The following is an 11,643-nucleotide window of genomic DNA, read 5'->3' on the forward strand; positions in this document are numbered from 1 at the left end:
ATGCATATATTTGTGTCCTATGTACCTAAACTCTAACTGATTCCTATTGTTATGAATTGCAGACGATGGTTAGATCACGTGGATAAGATACATCAAAAGAGAGGGCAGAATCCTCCTGAGGCCGAGGACGAAGCAAGAGTAACCTACCACTAGCCATCTAGAGAATGTTAAGCAAGAAAGCTACGGCCAATAGAGTCCCTGAATCATCAGACACCAGTGAGTATCTCCCGTATAGGAAAGTTTCTGAGGGAAACTCTCACCAAGCCCCACCTAACACCCAACCTCAACAAGTCCCGGGTAGATTCTACTTAATTGGTGAATCATCTTCCGCTACCAGTTCTTCTAAAGGTTCAGAAGAGGGTAGCCATGATTCTGACCCCTTTTCATCACATGCCCCGGCTGCACCAATCAATTTTGATAATGATGATGATGTACCGGATGACGGTAGATGGGGAGACACTAGAGTGGATGGTCTTGAGAGGACAAAGAAAAGGGAGATGTGGGAAGACAGATTTGTCAGCTTGACTGCCTTCAACAGATTTAGAGAGTGGTGGCCCAAGAGATCGCTCACTCTTGAGCGACAATTCTTGATGAAGGATTTGGACAAGCATAACCCAAATGTCCTCAGACAGTTCCAGGAGAGAAAATGATGGAAATGGTTCAGCCAAAGCGTCCTCAATGCAAATGAGCACTTGGTTAAAGAGTTTTATGCCAATGTGTCTCACATTAAGAAGGGTACCAAGGTGAGAAAAGTGCAAAATCTGAAAATCCGATTCGACTCATGTGCTTTGAACTCTTACGTGGGATTTGAAGAAGTGGAGGCAGCCCAATACTTGAAAAAGATAGCTATGGGTGATGCAACTCGCCCGTGGCTAGCTGAGATTTTGGATATTCGAGGATCAACACCTCCGTGGCTCACAACAGGGGTTCCCATAGTCAGAGCCACCATAAACTTTGAAGCTAAAGGGTGGAAGACTTTCGTGTGCAGCCGCATTGACCCGTGCTTGAATGAGAACAACATCCCACTTCCCCGAGCAGTCCTGGTGGCTTCAATTATGGTTGGGTACCCGATCAATGTGAGTGCTATAATGTCAACCAACATCACTTTGGCTGTCCAGAAGGATGAGACATCCTACCCCTACCCGAACTTCATCACAGAGTACTTCAATGATCAAAAGGTGGAGTCGAGGCAGTATGATACTAAAGTAAAGGCCAATAAGCATTTCTCATGGTACCACCTACAGGGTTCTGACAACCCGAAGTTCAAGGGTAAGGAAACTACCTCCGCTGGCTAGTCTGAGGAGCCAACGGTAGTAGTTACTGATTCAGCCGTTGAGCCTTCCGCAAATGCTATGCCTTCCACAGCAGCCAGACCTTCCACCGGGATAGCAGACATGCCACCATCTTCTTCTTCCAGACCATCAGCTCCATTATCAAAACCAGCTTCATCTACTTATCCACTGACTGCGCTGTGAGTCTCCTAGATATTGGCGAGTATCAACAACTGGATGCAGGCAGCTACTTCAAAGCTGTATGACATATCTAGTGTTGTTGCAGCACAGTCTTCTGCCCAGGCTGCACCACAGGTACCTCCGTCAGTGGAGGAAACATTGAAGAAGATTCTGGACAACCAGAACACCATTATGGAGACTCTGGTGGCACATGGGGGTGTCATTGAGGATTTGGGCAAGCAGGTAAAGAAAATGCAGAAGTCTCAAGCTTTGAAGAATTCGGTGGATAAGTTGACAACAACAGTTACCAACCTTGCATGGGCCGGAGATCTACCACTGGACCTACTTATGGAGGGAGCACCTTCAGCACCAGCAGTACCAGAGGCATCATATATAGCAGCCGTCTAGTCTGAGGAGCCGGTTGTGACTGCCCACACCACCGAGGAGATGATCCAGATGCTCAGCAACCCTGTTGTCCCTCAGCCAGGTGATGATGAGATACAACTAGAGGAGACCGAGGGTGCTGAGGATGCCATGCAGACTGAGACCACATAGGGAGTTCTCTTACCTTTCTACCCCTTCTTGTTCTTATTTTTTATAAGCATTGGGGACAATGCTCACTTTTATTCGGGGGGGGGGTCTATTTTGATTAATTTGACATTGACATTTCGCCTGTAATAACTCTTATACTATTTTTTTCCCTTTATCTTTATTTTCTCTTTGGTATGTATATATTCTCCCCCTTCGTTTGATATATATATTCATTTTACTTCGGTTTGTATATATTCATTTTACTTCGATTTGTATATTCATTTATCTTGCTTTCCGTAGTTTATTTCGTAGCTTCTTTACTTTGTCTTTCTTAGTAGTAGAACTTCTTATTTACTTTCGTAGTTTCTTTTTGATTTGTTAGCTTCTTTTTACATTTGAGTAATCAATAAGCCTTTGGTTTTCTTAATGCCAAGGTTCTTTCCAAAGGTGAATTTTGTGTGAACCGGGTGGCTCTTCCCAATGATGGATGGCGTGACAACCTTCTTAAGGGATTGAGTCTGTTTTCTTTTATGTTTAGGCAAATATAGTAGTAATAAATAAAAGAGTCTCTAACATGCTTCACTTGGTACCAACACATTTACCCACGACCTTATGGTTAAAAATAAATTGTTGGCATAAATTAGCTCTAGTTGTGACCTTTTGATTCTTGTATTGACTTAAGCAGTCATCGAGTGGTTCAGTCGAGACATTTGTGATTCTCAATCTCAACTAGGGTTATTGTGGGCCCTCGACTCCGTTCTCTTTAGCAATCCAGCAACGTGAGAGGTGAGGTATTGAATTACAAGTCCAAGTACCCGTGATAATAGTCTAGAACTTGCCCCGAATATTTTTCTATACGAAATTCTAAGTGTAGCTTGGCTTGAGAAATGATTGTAGGCTCTCCTTGATCCAATTTGAAATTTTAAATCTTCTATAGCCTACCAATGTGATATCCCTAGTCAACTCATTTGAGCCTAACCCATCTTTTTTTCAATAACCACGTTACAAGCCTTTATCCGTTTGGTAATGATCCTCTCTTAGCACCCGATCTTTCCTTAGCATTCTTGAGAAATAATTGGCAAAAACATAAGTTTGGGGGAGAGACGAGGAGTTTGGAAATGATAAAAGGTACAAAGAAAAGAAAGAAAATAAGAAAAGGAAAGGCAAAGAAAAGAAAGAAAGAACAAAAAGAAAAATACCAAAAAGAAAGTGAATAAGGTAGAAAGTTGAAGGGATTCAAAGAAAACAATGATGATAGGCATGGAGTAAATAGAAAAGGAGAAAAATGAATGTCATGATCAAGAAAGAGTGACGTGACGTCTCTCTAGTTCCCTCGAGGAAAAAGAAAATGACTCAAAGAGTCGAAAAAGTATGAGCCGAAAAGAGAAAATGGAGTGCTTGAGGAAAAATAAAACCATTCTATTCCAACAAATCTTACCTTAGTTCTAAAGCCTTCATTACATCCCGAAAAATCCCTACATGATCTCAGGTTGAGTGAGCTTATATTAGTGGTGATTTACATGAGGGACAAGCTTATGGTACTTAGAGTCGGACTTATGACATTCTTTTGAGAGAGATAAGCGCACTTTTCGCAATCCTTGATTCGAGTGTTACATTCTAAAGTGAGATTTGCTAATGGAGAGTAGAGGAGGAGGAGTTTGGGATCCAAAATGACCTGCATGAAAGAGCGAGCGTCGTCGATGAATAGAGTCAACTCTTGATGCTCTAGTGTCGCATTAGAACTATGATACTCAAAAAGTCAAATTACTGCGTTGTTGATAATTCATATGTGTTATGGGTAATTGTTGGTCCCAATTGATGTGTAATTGATTCACCTCAGGCCAGATGAAATATCCCTTTTTCTAGTGGAGGTGGGAATTGCCCTAATTGCTTGAGGACAAGCAAGAGCTTAAGTTTGGGAGAGTTGATAAGTAGGGATTTTGACCGTTTATTTGCTCTCTTTTACTTGCGTTTTAGCTCAAAAATTCTTAAAGGTATTCCGGAAAACTAATAAAATGTGCTTTTGTATAGGAACATTGGGAAACGATCCAAAGAAGTCAAAGCCAACTCATAAAGGAGTCAAAAGTGGACAAGGACCAAAACAAGGCAAAAGGCCCACAGTGCGGATCACACAATATTGTGTGCGGCCGCAAAACAAAGAAAGAGCCATGTCAGTTTTCCTTCAGAGTATGCGGACCGCACAAATATTGTGCGACCGTAGAAAAGGAGATTCAGAGAGCTAGTTTTGGGCAAGTTGAAGGAGTGCGGACCGCACCATAATTTTGTGTCCGCACTCAATATTATGCGGCCCGCAAAAGTCAAAGATCAGAGAGATGGGATTTCAAGTTCAAGAAGAAATACGGACCGTACCATTTTTGTGCGGCCTCATAATCAAGAGCACGATCGTATTTCTTTTTATACGGTCCGCATAAGTCTTACATAACCAGAGCTTAAGAACAAAGAGTATGGACCGCACTATAATTGTGCGGCCGCAGAAGCAAGAGTGCGGACGCACTCACAAATGTGCGGTCCGCAATAGTTGAAAGAGTGTGGCCGCAATCCAGAATTATACGGCCGCAGAACTGGAACCTATTAAGCCAAGTCTCGTTGTGCGGACCACACACATAATTATGCGGTCGCACAACCTCCGCAGGGGCATTTTTGTCAGATACTTTCAGCTTAGTATAAATAGAACTTTTTGTCATTTTTAGGGTAAGTTTTGTTTTGGGAGAGCACCTGAGCCGTTTTCCTTTACTGTTTTGAGTAATATTGTACTAGATTAGCTTCTAAACATTAGATTTTCTTGTCCTAATCAATTATTATGCATTCTATCTTAATTGCTTCTTGTATTTCTTCATTTTTCATGAGTAGCTAAATTTGTAGATAGGGTTGTGGCCCAACCCTAGTGTGGGTCTTAATGGGTTTTTGATTTAGAACTTGTTTGTGATTGGGTTAGTGATATTTAGCCTAGTTCTTGCTTTAATTCAAGAATTAATTGTTGCAAACATTGATTCATGCCTAATTGACTCAGTCTCTACTTGAGAAAGAGAGACTAAGTCTAGGAATACTTGGCTAACAAGAAACTGGGGTGAACTCAAGAAATTGATAGCCCCAATTAAAGGGTTAAATCTAGAGATAGTAAGACCCGACTTGAGCAGTTATCACTTGTTTTGTGCAATACCCATTTGGACTTGAGAAAGTCAAATTGGGAAAAATCACTCAAACTACCGAGAGATATAGAGTGGGTAATTGCATGTGATTGCTATATTACAACCCCGACCAATCAGGCTTGTCCTAGAGTTTTCAACCCATTAGGTAACCACCTAGGTAGAAGTCACGACCCTAGATCTTTTATCATTTGAAAAACAACCAAAACCAAAAATATTGTCTTCTAGTTTTATAATTGCAATCAATAGTCTAAAGTAGAAGTAGAAACAACAAACAAGAATGTGGAAGTGTAATCTAAGGCATATTGTACAATTACACTAAATATATACCTAATCCCAATTCTAACTCCCTGAGGATTCGACCCCGACTTGTGTTGGGTTTTATTATTGCTTCGACTGTCTCACTACCTATATTTGTGGTGTGAGTTTGGGTGACATCAAGGCCACTTAGTATCTTTGATGTGTCCGATAGCCTACACAATGGCGGAGGCATCGATGTTGAAGTTATATTCTGCTAACTGTGGTGCTTCCTTAAGTCTGATATGCCTGTCGAACCCATTCTTGTTCATTAGCCCCCGAGACCCTTGACCTCGATTACTTCTCCTTTCGCCTCGTACAGAGTTACATGTTGGTTTGCTACCCCTACAATCTCTGTTATACGGCCGATATCGGTCCTTGTTCGACCTTGGTTCTCGGTCGACGTCCCTTTTAATAGCGGACCCAGAACCCAACTGATCGTCTTCAACTCCAACTGATCGTCTTCAACTCTGATCTTCGATTGATATCGATTGTGCACATCAGCCCAGGTAACAGCTGGGTACTTGACCAAATTCTGCTTCAACTGTCGTGAAGCCATCGAGCTTCGTTCGTTCAGTCCTTGAGTGAAAGCTTGTACATCCCAATCATCTGTAACCGGTGGTAGATCCATTCGTTCCATTTGAAAACGAGATACGAACTCTCTTAGCATCTTGTTATCCTTTTGCTTTACCTTGAAAAAGTCTGAATTCCTGGTCTCGACCTTTATGGCTCCAGCGTGTGCTTTTACGATAGAATCCGCAAGCATAGAAAAAGAATCAATAGAGTTAGTCGGTGAATTATGATACCATATCATTGCCCCCTTTGACAGGGTTTCCCCGAACTTCTTCAATAGTACGGATTCGATCTCGTTGTCTTCTAGATCATTCCCTTTAATGGCACATGTGTATGAGGTGACATGTTCGTTGGGGTCGGTTGTTCTATTATATTTAGGAATTTTAGGCATGTGAAACTTCTTGGGGATCGGTTTAGGAGCCACGCTCGGAGGGAAAGGCTTTTGTATGAATATTTTGGAATCCAAGCCCTTCAATACTGGTGGTGCCCCCGGGATCTGATCAACTCTGGAGTTATACATTTCTAATTTTTTGTCGTTTGCTTCAATACTCTTTTCTCCCGAATCAATTTGTTTTGTCAGTTCCTCCAACAACTTGATAATTTCAGGATTATTCCCCGATTCTCTTTCATTTGATCTTACTACAACTGGCCCTATTTCGTGGGTGATTTCTCGGGATGGACCGGGTTCGACCCTGCTCGGTGCCTGGGTTTGGATTTGCAACTGAGCTATTGCTACCTGTTGAGCTTGTAACATTTCGAAAATCATACGCATGTTGATCCCGTCTTCTCCAATATTTTGGTTATTTCGAACTGCATGTCGAGTTCCACCATGGATGTTGTTTTTGGGGTCGGAACGTTGGTTCGCCTCGATGGCCATATGTGAATTGATGTCGATTGGATCTGTGGCCTGAGTTCCAATAGGATCGACGAGCGGCCTTTTATCCCGGTCGTCAGGTTGTTGTTTTCATCTTGAAGGCCAGCTTCGTTGTCAACAGGTAGGGCCATTGATTGGGAGTTCGTTATTTTTAACATGAAATCAAAGACACTTCCAAGAGAAAGTGTAAAATTGTGTGTTTTGCAGAGATTCGTACCAAATAACCACTATTATCCTTAGCCCCACAGTGGGCGCCAAACTATTTACCCGAAAAATAGATAGAGTTGAATTTATATGTAGTTCTAAAGATACGTGATTTACCTGTCACAAATTGAAAAAATAAGTAGAAATATGTCGAATATTTACTGTAAAAAAAGGAATGAAATATAAACCTAATTGTATAGAGAATGGTTTATAAACAAGCAAGATGAATCAATGTCCAAAGTCCCAAAAAAAAAAAGATAATCTCCGTTATATTTCTATGTAAAATCAATAATCTTTGAGATGTGAGAATGTATTGATGTCTCAATGTTCAATGTCCTCCCTTTACTGAAATGATAACCACTCTTCATATAGTGGAAGAATCCTACTTTGGATATAATTAAAAATACATAGTGGGGATCCCATGATAGATTAAGCAATTAGCTTTCCTTGATTTCTGCCGTGATTCTCTCCCTTAGTGCGGCTATAATGGCTTTGTTGTCTTTTATCTCGATCTTAGTTGGTCTTGGTAGTGGTCGGTCTCTGGATCTCGAGCTCGATATTAACTCCACTTCATATTATAGCTCGATATTGACCCAAGTTCGATATTGACTCGAGCTCGATACTGACTCGAGCCCGGTATTGATCGGTCTGGGTCTTGAGCTCGATAACCCGGCTTCTCATCATATCCCGATATTATAATAACGACCTTTGGTCCATTATGTTTCAATCTTGAATAATTATACGAAAGGAAAACTCGGTTTTGACCGTATACACTAAATTAGGAAGGAAAAAAAGTAAAAGTAAAAAAGAAGATAATAAAAATAAAAAGGAAAGACTCATTTTATGTCCCATTTCCTTGAGAGGTGGATTAATAGTTGATTTTGGTTGTGTAAAAAAATACAATAGTTTAGGGAGTTTTTAAGCCGTTGATTCATAATAATTTATACAAAGACTAATGATGACCCCGAGGAGAAAATAGGATAAGTCACGGAAAAACATAAGTAGAATATCTTCATATTTATGAACTCACCTCCTTCTTCTTCTTCTTCTTCTTCTTTTTTTATAATTCTCCTCCACTTTGATTCCCTTTTGCTCCCTCATTTGTTGGAGTTATTGCTCCTTTGATGACTCGAACCCACGACTAAACTTCTTTTGAAAAGAATTAATGACTAAATTTCTTTTGAAAAATTAATTAACCATACTCTATAATTAACGTACAGAAAGTAATGAATCAACATGACACTTTATCAAGCAAAAAATAGCGAAACAAGATGCAAATCACTCAAAAGTTACAGCCAAAAGAAACATAATGTGAATCAGTAATGAAAAAAAAAAGCAAAGGGAATAACCTTAATTGTCTTTTATTTCTGTAACTCAATTTGAACCCAGGGTCTCACATTTGAAAAAAACTCGGAGTAAAACTGTCTAAACTCAAAACCAACGTGCAGAGAAATTGATTCCAACGAACAGAGGCCGGGAACCAAATGTCTACCTCAAACAGGACCTCGTCGGCGACCTCGAAACCTGTCGGAAAACTCGAATCTCGACGGCAACGAAAACTAGAAGAAAGAAACTATTTATAACGGGTTTTGGTGGTTATTTGAAGCTGATTTCGGGTCAGTTTTGGCTGCTTTTCATGGCTGGTTTTTGAGGTTGTTTTTACTGATTTTGGCTTAGTTTTGACGTGTTTGTTGGGCTGGAGATGAAGCTTGATTCTAGCTGCGTTTTCAGCCGCCTTTGGAGTGATTTGGAGCTATTTTTGGCTAGTTTAGAGGTGTTTTGGAGTTGGAATTCTGCTGAGTTTTGGAAGTTGTTTTTGGGGTGGTTGTTGGCTGGTTGAAGGTGGCAGTAGGGAGATGAAGGTGAGCGGATGCTAGGGTTCTTGGATTTTTAAGAGGGGGTCTGTTCTCGAGAGGATGGAGAGGCGACTAGGGTTTTTGTGAGTGGGGGACAAGCATGGGGGACAAGGAAAAGTGAAGAGGGGACAAAGTGTGTGGGGACAAGCATGAGGGCAAGCATGGGGGACAAGTGAAAGTGGAGTGGGGACAAAGAGTGGGGACACGCGTGGGAAGATGGGAACGGAAAATATTCAAGCACGGTAAAAAATTAGGTGCTCACAGCATGCCCCTCTTTGCTTGGAAACATTAAAAGTTTTCAGGCAAAGATAAAGTGAGCCGTGTGACTAAGTTTTGACCATATCGTTATTCAAAAGAGGAAGAAAATAAAAGAAAAAGGTGCAACCGAGTCCTGATTTTGGACAGCCTACATATCCCGGGTTATAAGGGAATCAGGTCGCGTATAGTTCAAGAAGAATGATGGAGTGATGAGTTCGAAAGTCGAGTTAGGTTCCATCGAGGCTCCGGTCCGTGGCCATGTTATTACATCAAAATCTAAAGGAACTAAACAAGCCTATCAGTTATAAGTTACAAGATTCCTATTTATAAGTCTTCTGAACCTTGATCTTGAGTCTTGACTGGTTGTTCATGCAGACTCTGATCTAACCTTGATGCTTGCTAGCTGTAGGTGCTAGTTTATTCTTCTACGGCTTCTTCTGAGCAAAACGGGAAATGTGAAGCTCGTAACTTCAGTCATGTTTTGAGCAGTCCATATCATTTCCATCTGCTTCTGCATTTGGATTCACTTTTTTTCCTTTTCTTTTCTTTATTTTGGATTCTGACTTCTTCTTTTGTTCATCTCGAACCTTGTGCCTCGAGGTAAAACCTGCTCAGACATCACAACAAACAAACGAACAGAATTTTTCTGCCCCAGTTTTCACTAGGAAAAATTTTGTGAGTTATTGTAACAAAATTCTAAACTACTTCTTTATTGAAAGCAAATAAAAAAAGAGTAATGGTGTACCCTGAAAAGGTCATGATAATTTTGTTTTTTTATTGTCTCAAAAGAATGTCTCAACTAAGGATTTGTGTACCTTATGTTGGGAAAATATGGTCGAAGAATGGGATACCCTATATTGGCAATGATACCAGAGAGTGGTGTATCCTGCATTTAAAATCAAATCAACTGGGATTGGTGTACCCTATGTTGGAGAAAACAGCTAGGGATTGGTGTACCCTATAATGGTAAGGAGATTAAGGATTGGTGTACCCTATGCTGGTAAGGAAATATAATCAGGGGATTGGTGTACCCTGTATTACTGAGAAGAAAATGTAAACAGAGGTTGGAACCCTATATTACTGAAAAGGAAATGTAACCAGGGGTTGGCACCCTGTATTACTGAAAAGGAAATGTAACCAGGGGTTGGTTCCATGTATTACTGAAAAGGAAATGTAACCAGGGGTTAGCGCCCTGTATTACTGAAAAGGAAATGTAACCAGGGTTTGGCACCCTGTATTACTAGAAAAGGAAATATAACCAGGGGTTGGCACCCTGTATTACTGAAAAGGAAATGTAACCAGGGGTTAGCACCCTATATTACTGAAAAGGAAATGCAACAAGGGGTTGGCACCCTGTATTACTGGAAAAGGAAATATAACCAGGGGTTGGCTCCCTGTATTACTGAAAAAATATTGAATCCCCGGGGCGAAAAGGGTCTACCTGGGTTAAACTACGAAAAGCAAACCTGGGCGAAGTGTACTTCTACTCGAAATATGAGATGTATCCCCCTAGGCGAAAAATTTCTACTCGAGTTATACTACGTAAAACAACATGAGCGAAGAGTACTTCTACCCGGAACTATGAGCTGGATTCCCCTAGGCGAAAAAGGTTCTACCTGGGTTAAGCTATGTAAAACAACCTGAGCGAAGAGTACTTCTACCCGAAACTATGAGCCGGATCCCCCTAGGAGAAAATGTTCTACCTGGGCTAAGCTACCTAAAACAGTCTGGGCGAAAAGTACTTCTACCCGGAACTATGAGCTGGATCCCCCTAGGCGAAAAGGTTCTACCTGGGTTAAGCTACAAAAACCAATCCTGGGCGAATAGTACTTCTACCCGAAAACTATTAGCTGGATCCCCCTAGGCGAAAAGGTTCTACCTGGGTTAAGCTACGAAAAACAGCATGGGCGAAGAGTACTTCTACCCGGAACTATAAGCTGGATCCCCCTAGGTGAAAAGGTTCTACTTGAGTTAAGCTACTGTAAAATAACCTGACCGAAAAGTACCTCTACCCGAAACTATGAGTTGGATCCCCCTAGGCGAAAAGGTTCTACAAGGGTTAAGCTACGAAAATGAGAGGTATGGACAGTAGTGATGCATGCTGAAGATTTTAAGGAGCTTACATTTGGTGACATTCGTCCTTTGAGATCCGCCATTCTACACTGCTTTGTTCCAGCTTCAAACAAAGAAAATTTGTGAGTTTTTAAAGGGGTGGTCAGTTTGTGGCCTTGATGCACTGAGGAGTTTGAGTTACCAGACACCCCGTTGTCGAAGAACTGATTCTATCAGAGTGGTACCGAGATGCTCGGATACTTTGTATTGTTTTCTGGAGACTTTGTCTTTCTGACGTCTCCCCTGGCTGTTTCATACCCGAATGTCCACGGGATTGGTGTATCCTGTATTACTGAGAAGAAAATGTAAACAGAGGTTGG

Source organism: Nicotiana tomentosiformis, chromosome 9 (assembly GCF_000390325.3).
Source record: "Nicotiana tomentosiformis chromosome 9, ASM39032v3, whole genome shotgun sequence".
Lineage (NCBI taxonomy): Eukaryota > Viridiplantae > Streptophyta > Magnoliopsida > Solanales > Solanaceae > Nicotiana > Nicotiana tomentosiformis.